Here is an 18,374-nt window from a genome sequence, read left to right on the forward strand (position 1 = left end):
AGTGGTCTTCTCAATACAGCTTCTAGGATTTTACTCACTTCCTGCCAGAAGCCACCGAGCTGGGACCAGTGCCAGAACATGTGCACATCATCTGCCCTTAGTAGGCCACATTTGGGGCAGGATTTCGTGTTACTGCCACTGAATTTGGACAGATGCTTTGGCGTCCAGTAGGCTCTGTGGGAAGTAAATAGGTGATTTCTCCTTAGAGTAGCAGATTTCACAATGGACTAACATTTGCTCATAGATACTTGCCAGAAATGTTGAAGGTCCAACGATGGCAGATCTTTTCCCCAGGTATTCTCCAGAATTGACAGGTCTTCCTCCTTGGCTCCGATCAGTGCCCAATACCATAATGCGATTTCTTTTCTCTTTGGGGAATTCTGCAACATTGAAGCTTCTAGGATTTTATTTCCACTGCACTTCTCCTTCAGAGTTTTTGCCCAACCAGAAACTGGATAAAACTTGAATTTTGAAAGGGATGTATTTGTGCTTGTACATAGAGACTCCCAATCTGTTACAGTGTTCTTAACCAATAATTGGCCCCATACTTCATAACCTGATGTTTTTAGTGCTTTTGCCAAACTGTCTTTAAGACACTCCGGGGTTCCTGGAGAGTCCCATATAGGTGCAAACTCACTATATTAGGGAATATTCAGAGTACTCCTGATCTGATACCACTGTTTCACAGCTGATTCCAAAGTCTTCAGTTTTATTTTTTTGAAGTACTTTGGGTGACCAAATTTGTACAAATAGTGGCCAATATTATTGGTCATAGCTTTAAGATAACCCGGGTACAAATCTTGTTTACCTAGAAGCACCCTAATATGCTTAAATTGAAAGGCTCTATAGTATTCAACTAGGTCGGGCTAGCAACTCCTCCTTCCAGTTTTTTCCTCCGCAATATCCCCCATGCAAAGCGAGGGCTTTTAGATGCCCAAATGAAACTTGACAGTTCACCTTGTATTTTCTTTAAAGTATCTCTATTAAATTCTAGAGGGATAGCACTAAATACAAATGTGAATTTCGGGAGGATGGCCATTTTAATAAGGTTAGATCTGCCTAAAAAGGTTGGAGGAAGGCCTCCCCATGCCTTCAGTAGTTTTCTTACTTCCACTGTTATCCTGTCTAGGTTTACCTTTGCTATTTTATCTAAATTTTTCATCAACTCTATCCCCAAATAACTGATTTTCTCCCTGGTGTAGTTGCTAATAACTTGGGAATTCCAGCTCATAATCTCTGTTTTTAATTGATTAGTTTGATAGCCGGATATCCTACCAAGTCGTTTATGGTTTCCTCAATAGCTTTAATGGATCCTACATAGTTATCCGTGAAAATCATCAGGTCGTCTGCATACAAAGCTATTTTCTTTTCCCATCCATTGTATTTGAACGGGGTTATTTCCGAATTAGATCTAAGCCTATGCGCCAACGGCTCGATGTATAAATTAAACCATAGGGGCGAGAGGGGACACCCCTGTCTAGTACCCCTATTTATATCTATATTCTTTGTTACGCTCCCATTTATTAGAACCCTGGCTTTTGGTGTTCAGTACAATTCTTTAACAGCTTCCTGGAAGTTTTCACCCAACTTATATTTTTCTAGCGTTGCATTTAGAAAACCCCAGTTCACTCTGTCAAACGCTTTAGCCGCGTCCAGCGTTATTATTGTTAAGGGGATTTTCTCGCTTATCGCTATATCTATAGACCCAATAAGCTTGTGAGTCATGTCTTGCAAGTGCCTGCCTCCTACAAACCCTTTCTGATCTTCTTTTATCAGCTTACCTGCTATTTTACCGAGCCTTTTTGCTAAGATTTGTGTAAAGATCTTGTAATCACTATTTAGAAGGCTTATAGGGCGATAGGATTCACATCTTGCTGGATTTTTACCTTGCTTTAGCAAGATACTTATTGTGGCGTCGTTCCACGAATCCGGAAGTTTCCCTTTCTCTAGATAGATTTTATTTAGTAAATTTGTGAGAGGGGGGATAGGACCTCACTATGTTTAATGTAGAGTTCATTTGGTAGTGCATCCAGGCCTGCTGCTTTACCCCTCTTCAAGCCTCTCAGCACCTCTTCTACTTCCTCCTTTGCAATTGGGGCATTCAATTCTTCTTGTTCTTGATTCGATAACACTGGTAAATCCAGGGTTTCTAAATACTTATGTAGGTCTTCACTTAATGGGGCTGTGTCCTCGGTATATAATAGGGAGAAGAAGTCTACAAATTATGTTCTTATTACTTCTTCTTCAGCACAAATATCTGAACCATCTTGCGGTAAGATATTTAGTATCTTGTTTCTACTGGCATCTTTTTTTATTTTCCACGCCAGCAGCTTGCTGCACCCCTCTCCATATTCGTAATGCGCCAACTTGCTTGCCTCCCATTTCTCTCTTACCCTACTCTCTAACTCCCCTGTTAGCAGTTCTTCTTGCATCCCCCTGTCCTCTTCCAACTTCTTTATTATTTCAGGATCAGTCTCAGCCACTATTAGTAAGTCTAGGTTTTTGATGTTAGTTTCCAGCATTCCTATCTCTTGTTTTGATCTTTTATTTTTGTATGCAGACAAACTGAGTATCTTCCCTCTTATAACCGCCTTATATGCATCCCACATGACCTGTGGGGATACGCCCTCCTTAATTGTTCTCAAAGTACTCTTACGACATCTAACTGCCGGCTGTTGGATGTCCAACTGAGATTTTAATAGCACGGCAGAGTGGTCCGAAAATGTGGCTGGCAAATGCTCGATTTTATAAATTTGATCCACTAATATTTTGTCTGTCAACAGGAAATCAATTCTGGATTTTATACCCAATATTTTATTTTTGAAGGTAAAAGGTTGTTTTTTATCCCCTTTCTCCCTCCAAATATCCATCAAACCTAGATCTCTTTTATAGATTCCCAACCACTGCCGCAGTTTCGGGAGATTAACCTGTTTCATGGGTGGAAGACGATCTACCTTAGGGTCTGGAATCAGATTAAAATCCCCCCCTATGATTACCGGGGATGCATATGATAAAAGATGGGTATACAAATTCTGTAGGGGGGAGGGATCATCAGAGTTGGGGGCCATAATAACCCGCTATTGTATAGGGGGTATTGTAGATTCTTACCCTGGTGATTGCCCACCTGCCCTTTTTGTCAAGTTCAGTCTTTTCAATTTTTGCTTCAAGGTTTTTTTTAAGAGTATCGCTATTCCCTTAACCACACATTCCTGATCTGTACATACATAGAAATCCACCCAATTTAGGTTTTTTATGATATCCTTCCACTCCATCTTCAACAAGTGTGTTTCCTGTAGGATAATGATCTCGCAATCTGCCACCTTTAGGTATTAAAAAAATCTACGCCTTCTACTTGGGAGTCTTAACCCGTTTACATTCCAAGATAGTATGTTAACATTTTTCCCCATCATTTCCTCTTTCTTTCACTTACAAATTTTCCATGTCCTCCGCTAGCCTATACTTTGCAGGCCCTGATAACTCATTTTCTGCTTTTTGAGGATTTCTTTTCATTTTTTCCCTAGTTTGCTCCCCACCCAAGTGCTTTTTATCTTTTTAAATTTTCTTTTGTGACATAAAAACAACCACCCTGGGGAAACCTCCCTTCTTTTTCTTTTGGGCTGCATCATTAGCCCATTTTGAGCTCCATGACTGCCCACTTTTTACTAGTAGTACTCCCTCTTTGTTTCTGTTAAGAATATTTTCTTGCCCTCCTTGTTTTCATACAGTGTTATTTGGTCCCCTCTCCTCTATCAAGGTTGAATAGGAGATTTGGGGAGATTTGGGGCCATAATCCCATCTACGGGGACTAAGACTATAGACTAAAGACTAAAGACTAGAGACTAGAGACTAGAGATTAGGGGTCAACACCCAGACCTAGGGCCGGACCCAAACTCTGGCCCGGATTGCAGTCTCCCTTTTTTTTTTTTTTTTTTTCAGAGTTTTATATAGCGCGAACTAGAACCGAACCAAATCAGTTATCAGAGCGCTTTAAATAGCACCAGTTACGTTACATGAGGACACACCTTCATTTTAGGCACGGGGAGATTAAGTGATTTGCCCAGAATCACAGGGGGTTTTTGGCGTCGTTACCGAGACTCGAACCAAGTTCGAGTCAGCAGGCTTCCTTATATTGTGCATTTTATTCTTCCACATGATTCGGAGTGCTGCGGGAAACTTCATTTGTACCATGGCCCCTAAACTTTTCAGCTCCTGCATGTTTTGCCCCAATTCCCATTGCCTATCTTGAGTGGCTTTGGAAATATCGGACCTGATCCTAAATGTCCAATCACCTTTGCTATGTGAGCCACTTTTCAGCGCCTCACTTAGGATTCTCTCCTTGATAGTGTAGGTTTTAAAATTTATCAGGATCTTCCTGGGGTTCTTTCTTTCTTTCTTCCTGCCGAAGATGCGCTCTTTGAATATCTTCATCTAGTCCTATCTCCTTTGTCCATGGAAATTGCTCCTCAAGTACCTGTATTATAAATTTCCTTACATCCGTCCCCTCTTTCCCTTCTGGAACATTCAATATTCTCAAATTATTTTTTCTGGGCTGGTTTTCCAGAGATTCCAGTTTTTCGCTGGTGCTCCTGTCACTTTCTTTGAGGACCCTTATCTCTTTCTCGTTTCTCTCCACTTTTTTTGAGAGACCCTCTAGAACTGACTCAACCACGGTGACCCGATCGTTCAGCGCACTCCTCTTAGTGTCTAATGCTTCACATACCTCCCGGGTTTTACTCTGATTTGTCTCCGATACGGCAAATTTTGCCCTTATTTCCTCCATCATTTTCTCCATCATCAACTCTGTTGAAGTTAGCTCCAGGACTTGGACTTGGGCTTGGGCTTGGGCTTGAGTTTGAGTTTGAAGTTGCCCTCCCCCTGGTCGGTCCCCTATTTGATGGCTACTCAGTTGATCTACTACTCGTTGAGGATGTACGTTTTCTAGCCCTTCTGACCCCTCCGATCCGTCAGCTATTGGGCCTGCCTGCATTTGTCCTTGTTTTTTGGTAGCTGTCGGCTTTTCTTGCATGGGATCTCTCCCTTCCATTATAGATGGGATGGGTGTACATTCTTGTGAGGCTAACGTACCTGATACTTGAGCCATATTTGGAGACCCAGCCACAGGTATGCAAAATTCAGGTATGTAAGATTTAGGTGTACAAGATTTAAGTAGCGAAGTGGGAGCGTTGCTTTCTACTACTTCAACTACTTCAACTACTTTAACCTCTTGATCCCCCCTTGTCGGTAAGTACTTGGCTCTGGTCCTGGACTCTAAAGAAGGATCTAAGAGAGGGAGTAACGCGAAGAGGTGCGTCTGGTGTGCTGCCGATCTTCCCTGTTTCTTTGGGTGTTTTCCTCTTCGTGTAGAAGTTACTGGGGTCTGACTTAATTTGGTTCTTGGACTTCCTTTTAGTGCTACGAGGGGCAATTACTTGTTTTGTTACCGCTTGACTGGTGTACTTAAGAAATTGCCTGTTTCTTAGGCAATAACTTGATATCCCCTTTTCCTTATCCTTTTCTTTATCTTGGGCCGTGGTTACTCTTGTTTCACCAATGTGTGCTTCCTCTACAGGCACTAGTGCGGCTGCCCCTTTACACTCACTTAACTTGGCACTTAATATAGGGCTACTCAACTCAGTACTAACCACCTCCGTTTCCACTTCCCCACTTAGTTCAAGCACTTGCACTTGCACTTGGGCTGATTTTGTGTTTTCTATGCTTTTCGCCCCCCTTTCAAAGCCTAACCCCCATTGTTACTCCCATTGTTACTCCTTGCATCCACAGTGTATTCGGATTTTTTTATCCGTTGCTGCTGTTGGTGTACTCCTGGGTGCCCCTTGATCTGCTTAACACTTTGTGCAATTAAACCTTCTTCTTTTCCTCCCTTTCCTCCAGGCACCTGGTTAATTACTTTTTCTCCCTTACTCCCTTTGACTTTCCTGGTTCGGACGTTATTGGGAGCCTTTTCTATGTCTACGCCCTCCAGGGAGCATGCCACCTCGACACCCTCACTCACCCGTGGTCTGAGCCCCCCGTTCGCTGGACGCTTCTCCTGGCCTCTGAACCTACTGTCGATGCTGGCGCTAGTGCAGCAAGTTCTGGCGCTTCCTTTGCCAACCTCACTGCCCCGGAAGAGGAAGGAGACTCTGCTTGCAGCTCTCCGGCAAGCATTACGTCCCTCCCGGGCAGCGCTCCACAACCCTTGCCGAGCAGGCTGCACCAAACACGCTTCTAAAACTGGCTGGCTGGGCTCTACTGACCAGCTCGTCTGAGCGGGCGGCGTCATACACTTCCACCCACCCTCCCTCTCACCTCCGAAGGCTGTCTGCCAAAACAGGACAGCACGGCTCCGATGACGAGAGCGGCTACGAAGATCACTACGGAGGTTAGTCTCTTGATCAGTCTCCTAATTTCTTATGCTGCTCAGGGACCGAGGTAGGGTCTTGCATTGGGCTCAAAAGGAGGGATTCATTTTGGGAGCACGAACTTCTTGATTTTTCACGTTTGCTGGGCAGTCTCACCGGAGCTCCCGACCTGGCGTTCTAGCCGGCCGCCATCTTTCCCCCTCGACCCTCCTTGCTCGTCCTTCCTTACAACCTTCTTTCCCTTTTCGTTTATCCCATCAATCAAGTTCATCTCTGATCTGACTTGGCTTCTTGATAAAACTTTCACAGCTGAGTTGAAGTCAAATTTAGAGGAGGCCATTGGTTACACGTCAACTCCTGCCACTAAAGCTATTGCTAATGTGAAGTCAAGGGTGACTGTCTTCTACCTGGTTGACAAAAACTTAGTTCTAAATTTGTAAGTCTTCTTAACAGTAAAGTGTACTTGTACTAAACAACATATACACCCCTGCCGAGAGCCTACTCTGCAATCTCAATAAGTAAGGAATATAATAGCTTACCACTGCCTGCCACTACCGTGGCATCCCCCAAATCAGCTCCTGCTGGCTGTGGCACTGCATCCACCCCTGGAGTGACCACCTCCGCACTGGCCCCGACACCGGTGGTGGGCTGTGCCGATGGTGTTACGCCTATAAAATACATATAATATTTTTAGATTCCATATACACCACTCCCCATTTTGTCTAGGAATGAAAAAATATGTTACTAGTACTACATAAACAAAGTTAATAATTTGTGACTCTATAGACTAAACTAAAAATGTCCCTATCTTCAGAGAAGGGTGTTTTTATTTATGCTTAGCCATAACATGTGATGCTACACTTTTTGGCAAAACTGATGAATGCTTGCTGTTTTTAACACGCACCATTTTTCTCATAACAGACAGAAGCGTCCCTTCTACGAACAAGAGCAAGATCATATGAATGTTAGTCAGAGTCATCATCATCACCACCAAGACTTTAAGTTCCAACCAGGTGAGGGCTCTCCCACAATTAATGTGTGAAATCAGCCACATTTCAGTTTTCAGTCGTTCACCGTTTATCTTACATGAAGTTGATTTTAATAAATGTTTTTATATAATGCACAATTTAAATTTAATATACAGAGTACACACAGAGCTAGTTGTTTTACTTTTAATAAAGCTTTAAAACTTACATAGACTCTGTGCTTTCTGGTCATGAGTGAGTGAGCGAAAGGGTTTGCAATTTGCAAACATGAGTCCGTGACTCTGAGAGGTCGGAACTCGGACTCCGTAGTCTTATGTTCTGGGTTGTATAATCATTGGGGATCATCGCTGCATTCGGGAGCTAAATAATGACTCTGACACACTAGCTAATCAGTAAGGAGATTGGGGGATTCAACTGTTCTGTTATGACTGAAGTATGTGGAATGTCTTACTGCGCCTAATATCACCAATGCCCTATTTCTTGTCCATAGTTCTGTATGTGCAGAATAGTCCCTGCAACAGTAGTAGTATGTCCTCCTATCCAATCAAAAACTAAACTAGTATCTTATTCTTGGTGGCCATTGACATTTTATTGTTGGGAATTGTCAAAGCATAAACATTTAGAAGACTTCAATAGACATTATGGACAACCCAGAGGACTGCACTCAGTGCCTAGAGCTATTGCTGAATAGGAGTTTAGTTTAACACCTTTTACCAACTGTGCAAGCTTAGCTAGCTACACAGACAGACTAATAATAATCTAGTAGTAGCACAGAGAGTCATAGTAGAGGCAGGATAAGAATTTAGAAACAGTGTACAAAAAAATTAAAGACGATTTAGGAAAAAATAGAATTATGAGGAACGTTTGGAAGAAATAGGTGCTGTAAAAGATAAGGGAGTATAATTATTAATATTAACAGAAAAACTTACTGGGGCCAGCTGAGGAGCCCTCGGCGGACCTATCCTGGACTTCCTGCCGGCGCCGCTACCTCCTCCTCTGTCCTCTTGCCTCTGGGTGGACCTGATGTACATGAAAGAAAGATACAAACATGGATGATTGTTGTTAACCAAATCAAACATTTCAAAAAAACAATAAAAAATTATTTCGTGAAAATAGACAACAATTGCACTAAATTTATTGACCTATTTGATGTGATCTACTAGGATATTAGTATTGCTGGATTCGCGGACCGTCTACTTGGAAAGTTATGTAACTCACTAAACCAACTACAAAAAGGTTCTACTAGGACTGGCAGGCAGCACTCCGCAGCACGCGAAGTGACAGACACAGTCCGTCATGATTGCAGACCACTAAAAAGTTTCCTACTAAATAACCAGTCATAAATATACTCAACCTATCAATCCACCACCACTATCTCTTCTTAGTGGCAGGAGTACAAAGGAAGGACTGGACTTGAGTCTCTAGTGTCTAGCATTACACAGTTCTGTAAAGTACACTCATACATAATCACTCAGGCCAAATGAGCACAAAATTGAAAACAAGTAAGCATAATAGCACCGCCAGTGAGCAGGCGACCACCTGCAATCACAGAAGCTTTTGAAACATAATTTACCTGCAATGTAATCTCCAGTGTCTAGCATTACGCAGTTCTGTAAAGTACACTCATACATAATCACCCAGGCCAAATGAGCACAAAATTGAAAACAAGTAAGCATAGTAGCATCGCCAGTGAGCAGGCGAGCACCTACAATCACAGAAGCTTTTGAAACATAATTTACCAGCAATGTAATCGGCAGCATTCTTGCTCTTCGGAAAAAACAAATATTTGCAATATCATAACACAGAGCAGGAGAAAACAAAGTAGTGATTGAATAGCTACTAGTACTCACCAAACCAAGGGATCTCGACACCAAGCAGGTCGAGCAGGGCTTGCTCCCGGTCCAGGATGTCGGACCACCAGTGCGTCGCCTGGTTGTAGGTGCGCTGGACCCCAGACTCCCGATACATGACCCGGCACACCTTACCCCATAGCTGGTGACGCTCCCGGAGCCCGTACCCGGTACTGGGCCTGCCACCTGCCGCGATGGTCTTGGGGAGGTGGCGCTGTACAAAGAAAACTAGTGTCGCCACCTCCACCGCGCTGAAGATCTCCCTGGGACTTACAGCCTCCACCCTTAGGTGCCCGCAAGGGAGCCGGCTACTGGGTGCGGGACCCTTCCCCTTAAGGTTTTTGCTGGCTCCCTTTGCCATTGTCCTGGACAGTTAAAGGAAAATAAAATAGGAAAGAATAGGGAAAAAGTAAATAAAAGAAAAGAGAGTTAAAAAAAGTAGTTTTAAAGTAACCAAAAGTAGAAAAAAACACAAAATATAGATGTACAAAAATAAAGAGAAAGATAATGAGTAAAAAGATTTAAAAAAAGGTCAAACAAACAAAGGATTACAAAGATTAGGAGGATTGAAAAAGGATTCCCAGAACCATAGCAATTAATGAAAAACAAGATGGCCGCGCCCATTGCGACCCTTTGGGTAAGTTCGCGGGATATTTCCCACGCGAGCACGCAAAAACGGACGCAAACACGCAATTGCGCCCGCACGTAGGAAATGCACAACGCGAGCATGCAACTAGCGCCCGGAAATGGAAATACGCAACGCGAACACTGAAAACTAGATGGCCGTGCCCATGTACAACCGCATGGGTAACTTCGCGGCTGCAGCGCTGGAAAAAAAAAACAGCGAACATGCAAAAATAAAAAAATCCGCACAAATTTGTGGATTTTGAGGACCATGAATTCGCTTTCACGTGAATTTGCGTACCGCAAATTTTGCCCATACTTAAACACCACTGCACTACCCTAAACGCTTAATCTACTACCAGCACAACCCCTACACTACACAAACACCGCTGCACTACCCTAAACCTTAAAACACTACCCCCAGCCCTTCCACTATACTACACAAACACCACTGCATAACCCTAAAACACGACCCCCAGCACGGCCCCCTACACTACCCAAACACCACTGCATTACCCTAAAACCCTAAATAATACCCCCTACAGTACACAAACACCACTGCGCTACCCTAAACCCTAAAAACTACCCCAGCACGACCCCCTACACTACCCAAACACCACTACGCTACCCTAAACCCTAAACACTACCCCAGCACGACCCCCTACACTACCCAAACACCACTGTGCTACCCTAAACCCTATAACTCTACCCCCAGCATGACCCCCTACACTACCCTAACACCCCTGCCCTACCCTAAACACTACTCCAGCATGACCCCCTACACTACCCAAACACCTCTGCACTACCCTAAACCCTAGAACACTACCCCAGCTCGACTCCCTGCACTACACAAACACCACTGTAATACCCTAAACCCTAAAACACTTCCCCAGCACAAACCCACAAACACTACACAAACACCACTGCACTACCCTAAACCCTAAACACTATCCCAACACGACCCCCTACACTACACAAACACCACTGCACTACCCTAAACACTAAAACACCACCCCCAGCATGACCTCTACATCACATAAACACCACTGGACTGCCTTAAACCCTAAAACACCACACCCAGCACAACGCCCTATACTACACAAACACCACTGCACTTCCCTAAACCCTAAAACACTACCCCCAGCACTACCCCCTACACTACACAAACACCATTGCACTACCCTAAACCTAAAATCTACCCCCAGCACTACCCCATACACTACACAAACACCACTGCACTACCCTAAACCATATACCTACCACCAGCACAACCCCCTACACTACCCAACCACCTCTGCACTACCCTAAACCCTAAAATCCTACCTAAACCTAAACTCCTACTTCTTCCCCCTAACCATGGCAAAGGGCAGCAGCAGTACCGGCTTGAAGGGAAAGGCGTCTGCGCCCAAGAGCCGGCTGCCTTGCGGCAGAATGCGGCCTACAGGGGTGCAGGCCCAACAACTTTTCGGGGAGGCGGAGGTGGCTGCCCTGGTTTTTCTTCGTCCAGCGCCACCTCCCCTTGACTTTGGCAGCAGGTGGCATGCCAGACTCCGGGTACCTTACCCAGGAGCGTCACCGCCGGTGGGCGAAGGTGCGCCAGGCAGTCTTTCGCTGCTCGGGGATCCAGCGCACCCACCAGCAGCTGGTCCACCGGTGGTCCGACTTCCTGGACCGGGAGCAGGACCTGTTGGACCTGCTAGGTGTCGAGGTCGTGGGGCTTGGTGAGTAGCTAGTAATATATAGTAGTATAAGTATTGTGTATAATTCTTGGACGAATAACATGAACCATTAGTGGTGCGCTTAGTTCGATTGCAGATCAATTCCGTTCCAAAATCTTCTGTGTTTGAATGACACAGGTGCTGCTAGGCACTTCTCTTACTTGTTTGTAACTTTGCGCTAGCTTGGGCTGAATATTGATGTTAGAGTTTATTTTAGAGAACTGAAGTTAGTTTTTGCGAGAGGCTAGACCTTCCATTGACCTTCAGTGAAATAGTGGTGGATGGATTATAGGTGTACTTAGTATTAGTTAGTTCATATTTTTTTAAAGTCTGCGCAACGCCTCCTCTGTCAATGAATGCTTCTTACCCCAGTCCTCCATAGAACCTTTTTGTAGTTTGTTTAGTGAGTGGTAGGCTTAGCAGTAGCATTGTCACTGAGTCAGTAGCAGAACAACATATGATATGAACCAACAATTTGGTGTCTGCACAAATTTATGCATGTGTCCTCCATCACATCAATGCATTTTTGCTGTCCACAATAACATGGAAATGCCGACTTACTGAACAGTTGACCCGTCTGGAATAGGTGGTGTAGGTCAGCTGGTACTGGCTTCATTAGTTAGTGTTCTGCAATCAGAATGATTATGGAACATTTGATTAGTGTTCATATAAGTAGACAGTCCGTAAATCCTGCAAGTCAGTAGTCATTTAGTTAGGTCAATTTTATTGCAATTGTTGTTTCCTAAAATGTTTGAGCGTTTTTTTAATGATGTATTTGTTTCCCAGCACTCAATGTTTCTCTCTTTCTTTATTCTTTCTTACATAATCATCACCCAGGCGCAAGAAGACGGGGTCCGAGTCGGCGGGACAACCACCAGAGCGCTCCTCTACCGAGGATCCTGCTGCTAGCTCCAGTAAGTTCTACAGTGCTTATATTATTAACAATTATATTTCCCTAACTTTTTAACGCACCTTATTTTTTCCAACCTATTAATTAAGCTCCCTAATTCAATTTTAACAAAAGCTTCTTTGATCTTCATTATGTTTTCCAAATTTTGGGTATCCATCCCTGCCGTTCAGTTCCTTCAAACTGCCTCTGCTATGACTCTTTATATTACTATTAGACTATCTGTAGCTAAGCTTGCCCTGTTGGCCACTCTTTAGTTAAGGTATTCTTTTAAATAAAGCTGTGATAGTATAGCTGTAGCCAATGGGTCCAATCCTGTCGTTTGCGGTGTCCTCTGTAATCTCTAGGCTTTGTCAATTTCCACCAACAAAATGCGCAACCAGATGTTTGTCTAGTATTTTTTGTTAGGGTTAGTATACTACTACTACTGTTGTGGGTATCTATTCTCTAAACAACGTGCGAGGTCAAGTGCACTCCTATTTGCTTTTTAACTCTTTATCGATTTAGTCCATGTTTACAATGTTTGGCGTGCGTTCGATAGCGGTCTGTCCTGAAACCACATGGTGAATAGATGCAAGTGAAATTGAAGCGGGTAACTTCAAGTTTGAGCGCGCCGAATTTGCCGGAACGGCGTATATCAAAAGTTCATCAATCATTTCACATTTTAATCCTTTTATTTTGTATTCAAATTGTATCCTCAGTTGTGCTTGTTACAGGGTAGACCGTAGAAAGTGACACTGCTTCTACACGGCAGCTGTGTTAAAAACTTCTTGCTGTCGCATGCTTGTACTTTCAAACAAATCTTTAGTGATTCTGCTGGTTCCCAATGCATTTCGGGCTTATAATGTAGCCCTTCTTCAGGGGGATCACTACAAATTTAAACAAACATCACTGTTACGTATGAACATGTCCCAACTGTGTTGTACACATAGCCTTATTACCCATAGCGATAAACATTTTCCAATAGACATTTTCCCTCTATGCGCTTAAAGCGCAAAAACCTTTAACCAAAATCACATAGATGTTATCCTGTTATAATAATACTGCAAGTGTGGGAAATTCAGTTATTTCATACCTTCAAACGAGGTCCGAGCAGCCTTTAGTTTCTAGAAATGAGTTCTTACGCTACTTTCTAACATGCTCGTCATTAATAGGTGTTCCTCGGGACTCCGCCCTATTATTTTTGACCAATGAAATGGTAGATGGAAACACCCTTATACTACGGGTCCCATAATGCTGTGTATACAACCCCGATTCTCCCTCCACTTACTTCAAAACGTATGCAACATTTTAATCATACTGTAACCTTGGTTTAAAGATAGTACATTCGTGTACCCCGCACTCCCTGGATTGTGTAATACATGTCAATCAGAACGTTATATATGGAAACACACATAGAAATAAGTCTGTAATGAGGTATAGCAACATTGTAACGGTTCGAAAGTATCCACGAGTTGGGTTTAGTAGATGGGTAAGAACTAATTTTTAGAAACTAAAGGCTGCTCGGACCTCGTTTGAAGGTATGAAATAACTGAATTTCCCACACTTGCAGTATTATTATAACAGGATAACATCTATGTGATTTTGGGTAAAGGTTTTTGCGCTTTAAGCGCATAGAGGGAAAATGTCTATTGGAAAATGTTTATCGCTATGGGTAATAAGGCTATGTGTACAACACAGTTGGGACATGTTCATACGTAACAGTGATGTTTCTTTAAATTTGTATTGATCCCCCTGAAGAAGGGCTACATTATAAGCCCGAAATGCATTGGGAACCAGCAGAATCACTAAAGATTTGTTTGAAAGTACAAGCATGCGACAGCAAGAAGTTTTTAACACAGCTGCCGTGTAGAAGCAGTGTCACTTTCTACGGTCTACCCTGTAACAAGCACAACTGAGGATACAATTTGAATACAAAATAAAAGGATTAAAATGTGAAATGATTGATGAACTTTTGATATACGTCGTTCCGGCAAATGCGGCGCGCTGGAACTTGAAGTTACCCGCTTCAATTTCACTTGAATCTATTCACCATGTGGTTTCAGGACAGACCGCTATCGAGCGCACGCCAAACATTGTAAACATGGACTAAATCGATAAAGAGTTAAAAAGCAAATAGGAGTGCACTTGACCTCGCACGTTGTTTTCATATCCTTGTCCTAAATCAAGTTGCACCCAAGATTACCGAGGACAATACCTACAGAAAGAACCATTACCCATCTACTAAACCCAACTCGTGGATACTTTCGAACCGTTACAATGTTGCTATACCTCATTACAGACTTATTTCTATGTGTGTTTCCATCTATAACGTTCTGATTGACATGTATTACACAATCCAGGGAGGGCGGGGTACACGAATGTACTATCTTTAAACCAAGGTTACAGTATGATTACAATGTTGCATACGTTTTGAAGTAAGTGGAGGGAGAATCGGGGTTGTATACACAGCATTATGGGACCAGTAGTATAAGGGTGTTTCCATCTACCATTTCATTGGTCAAAAATAATAGGGCGGAGTCCCGAGGAACTCCTATTAATGACGAGCATGTTAGAAAGTAGCGTAAGAACTCATTTTTAGAAACTAAAGGCTGCTCGGACCTCGTTTGAAGGTATGAAATAACTGAATTTCCCACACTTGCAGTATTATTATAACAGGATAACATCTATGTGATTTTGGTTAAAGGTTTTTGCGCTTTAAGCGCATAGAGGGAAAATGTCTATTGGAAAATGTTTATCGCTATGGGTAATAAGGCTATGTGTACAACACAGTTGGGACATGTTCATACGTAACAGTGATGTTTGTTTAAATTTGTTGTGATCCCCCTGAAGAAGGGCTACATTATAAGCCTGAAATGCATTGGGAACCAGCAGAATCACTAAAGATTTGTTTGAAAGTACAAGCATGCGACAGCAAGAAGTTTTTAACACAGCTGCCGTGTAGAAGCAGTGTCACTTTCTACGGTCTACCCTGTAACAAGCACAACTGAGGATACAATTTGAATACAAAATAAAAGGATTAAAATGTGAAATAATTGATGAACTTTTGATATACGCCGTTCCGGCAAATGCGGCGCGCTCGAACTTGAAGTTACCCGCTTCAATTTCACTGGTATCTATTCTCTGCACAGCCACATACAGAACTATGCACAAGAAAATAGGATGTTGGTGATAGGGAGGTTGGACCTTACTTACACCTCAGTCACAGAACTCGGAAGAACCCACAATTCACTGACCGACTACCTATAGTGTCTCAGTCATTAGTCATTTGTCCCACTCCCGACCGCCCACACGAAGAGACCCAATGATTTTATTACACAACCCAGAACATAAGTAACACCCTTTCGCTCACTCACTCGTGTAAGTCCACAACACCACAGACACTCAAAATATACCACAGAGTCTATGTGCAAGTTCAAAAGCTTTATTTTTTTTAAAATAATAGCACGCTTTGTAAGTTGTTTCATGAAATACAACCAGCTCCACCATGCAAAATAAAGAAGATTAAAACTGTACATTTGTACAACAAGTGCACAATAGAGAACTGTGGGAATTGTGGGAGACCCCTCACCATTGAACGTATACTGGTTACACATGCATCTTTCATAAGCTCTGCAAATCTCTGGTTCGTAGAAGGCAATCTTCTCATCTGCCTATTATGAGAAAAATGGTGCACGTTAGACAGTATGAAATACAATTATGCAAGCTTTTTGCCGTCATGTCAAAAAGTGTAACGTTATGAATAAGCAATAGGGACTAACCAAACTCCATACAAAAACGTGCCTTGTTTCTCAACCTCTTCAGTTGTATGCAACACTCATGTGGCCTCAAAGGCGTCTTACTGCGCAACAAGCTGCGAGGTAACATGCGCAAAACAGTAGACATGGATCTAAAATGGTTACATGGCTCAGGCTAACTTTCCAAAGACAGGAGTAGAGATGAGATGAGCCTAGGGACCATATAATAAATTAATACTAATGTCTGTCTTCTGTAGTACGCAATTTGGACTAGTAATGATTTATGTTGTACTTAACTGTTTTTTCAATCTTCCTTCCTGGCTAAAAAACTGGTAAAATAGGGGGTGGTGTGCAGGCATCTAAAAAGGTGTACTTGTTTTTTTAGGTGCTCAACCTTTACCAACCACCAGTGCCGACGGGGCCACGGCGATGCTAATGCTGCCATCTAGGAGGAGACAGGAGCTGTGGCAACCGCAGGTGCACCAGTGGGGGAGGAAACATCAGCGGTGGGCGGTGGTAAGTTATATTCATTACTTATTCGCATTATTAGGTGGAAGAGGAACATTTCCCTCACTGTACTCTGAGACTTAAGTAAGTATGAACTTGAAGTTGTACTGGACAATATACAACGGTTGAATGAGACACCCTTTACTTGGCATTACTAATGCATTAGCAATAGCATTACCAGCGTGAGTTGAGTAAACAAGGCCTCTTCGATCCGACTCCAACTCAACTGTGAAAGTTATGGAGAAGACTAAAAGCCAGATCAGATGACCTTGATGGATGTGTTGAATAAAATGGGAAAGAAGTGAACTAGGGTGGAAGGAGGAAGGACGGAAGAGATGTAATACGACTACAATAGAAGGATACTTCGGAAGCAGCATGCAGATGGCTTATAGGAATCCGATGCATGGGTTGTTGAAGGATGGGTGGTAGGTGAAAGAAGATGCGTGCCTGGGTGGGCGACACAATATGGGTGGATGGATGTAGTGGATAGCAAGAATCATCAGCAGTGTTTGTGTCAAACCCAAAGCCAAGGCAAGGAAGGAGTGGACCCATGGGTGGTTGTTGGTAAAAGTGAAACCAGCTATGGTTTGTAAAGCGATAATAAAGAATGATATACATTTACTTTTAATGGATGGATGGATGCCCCCTGGATGTATTTTATTCCTCATAGGTAGAGACTGTCACTGGAAGCAGAGTCTTACTTTGAAAATAATATAAAAGGAGATACGAAAAAGACTGATGTTCTTCTGTGTACTGAAGTCCACCCACAGTACTAGGGTAAGTATAATGCCGGAAAAAAACTCCAACAAATGTTACAGGCCGGGGAAGCAGGAGGATAGATACTTAAAGTTACCACCAATTTTATGTACTGCGCTTGCGAGTGCTACTGTGCCACTATGTGTTGAATTAATTTTGTGTTACTGATTTGCTAAGAGTTTCAGTTTTGTGTCATTTACAAAGCTGCCACTTACCTGATAAGACGCCGCCACTGCCAGGAGTCATCTAGGGGCTGCCACTTACCTGAGAGGATGCCGCCACCGCCAGGAGTTATCCAAACGCTGCCAAACCGCCCGCCGCCCGAGGGACTACAATTCCCAGTTGCCTCAGCGGCGGCGCGCTCTGCTGACACCGCGCCAGCGCCAGGAGGCGCATAAAAGCTGAGCTGCACCCGGTGGAGTCATTTACAAAGCTGCCACTTACCTGATAAGACGCCGCCACCGCCAGGAGCCATCTAGGGGCTGCCACTTACCTAAGAGGACGCCGCCACCGCCAGGAGTCATCCAAACGCTGCCAAACCGCGCCGCTGCCCCGGGACTACAATTCCCGGTTACCTCAGTGGCGGCGCGCTCTGCTGACACCGCGCCAGCGCCAGGAGGCGCACAAAAGCAGAGCTGCGCCCGGTGGAGTGGGGGAGTCATTTACAAAGCTGCCACTTACCTGATAAGACGCCGCCACCACCAGGAGTCATCTAGGGGCTGCCACTTACCTGAGAGGACGCCGCCACCGCCAGGAGTCATCCAAACGATGCCAAACCGCACCGCCGCCCCGGGACTACAATTCCCGGTTGCCTCAGCGGCGGCGCGCTCTGCTGACACCGCGCCAGCGCCAGGCGGCGCACAAAAGCAGAGCTGCACCTGGTGGAGTAGGGGAGTCATTTACAAAGCTGCCACTTACCTGATAAGA

The sequence above is a fragment of the Lissotriton helveticus genome, chromosome 7 (assembly GCF_964261635.1).
Source record: "Lissotriton helveticus chromosome 7, aLisHel1.1, whole genome shotgun sequence".
Taxonomy (NCBI): Eukaryota; Metazoa; Chordata; class Amphibia; order Caudata; family Salamandridae; genus Lissotriton; species Lissotriton helveticus.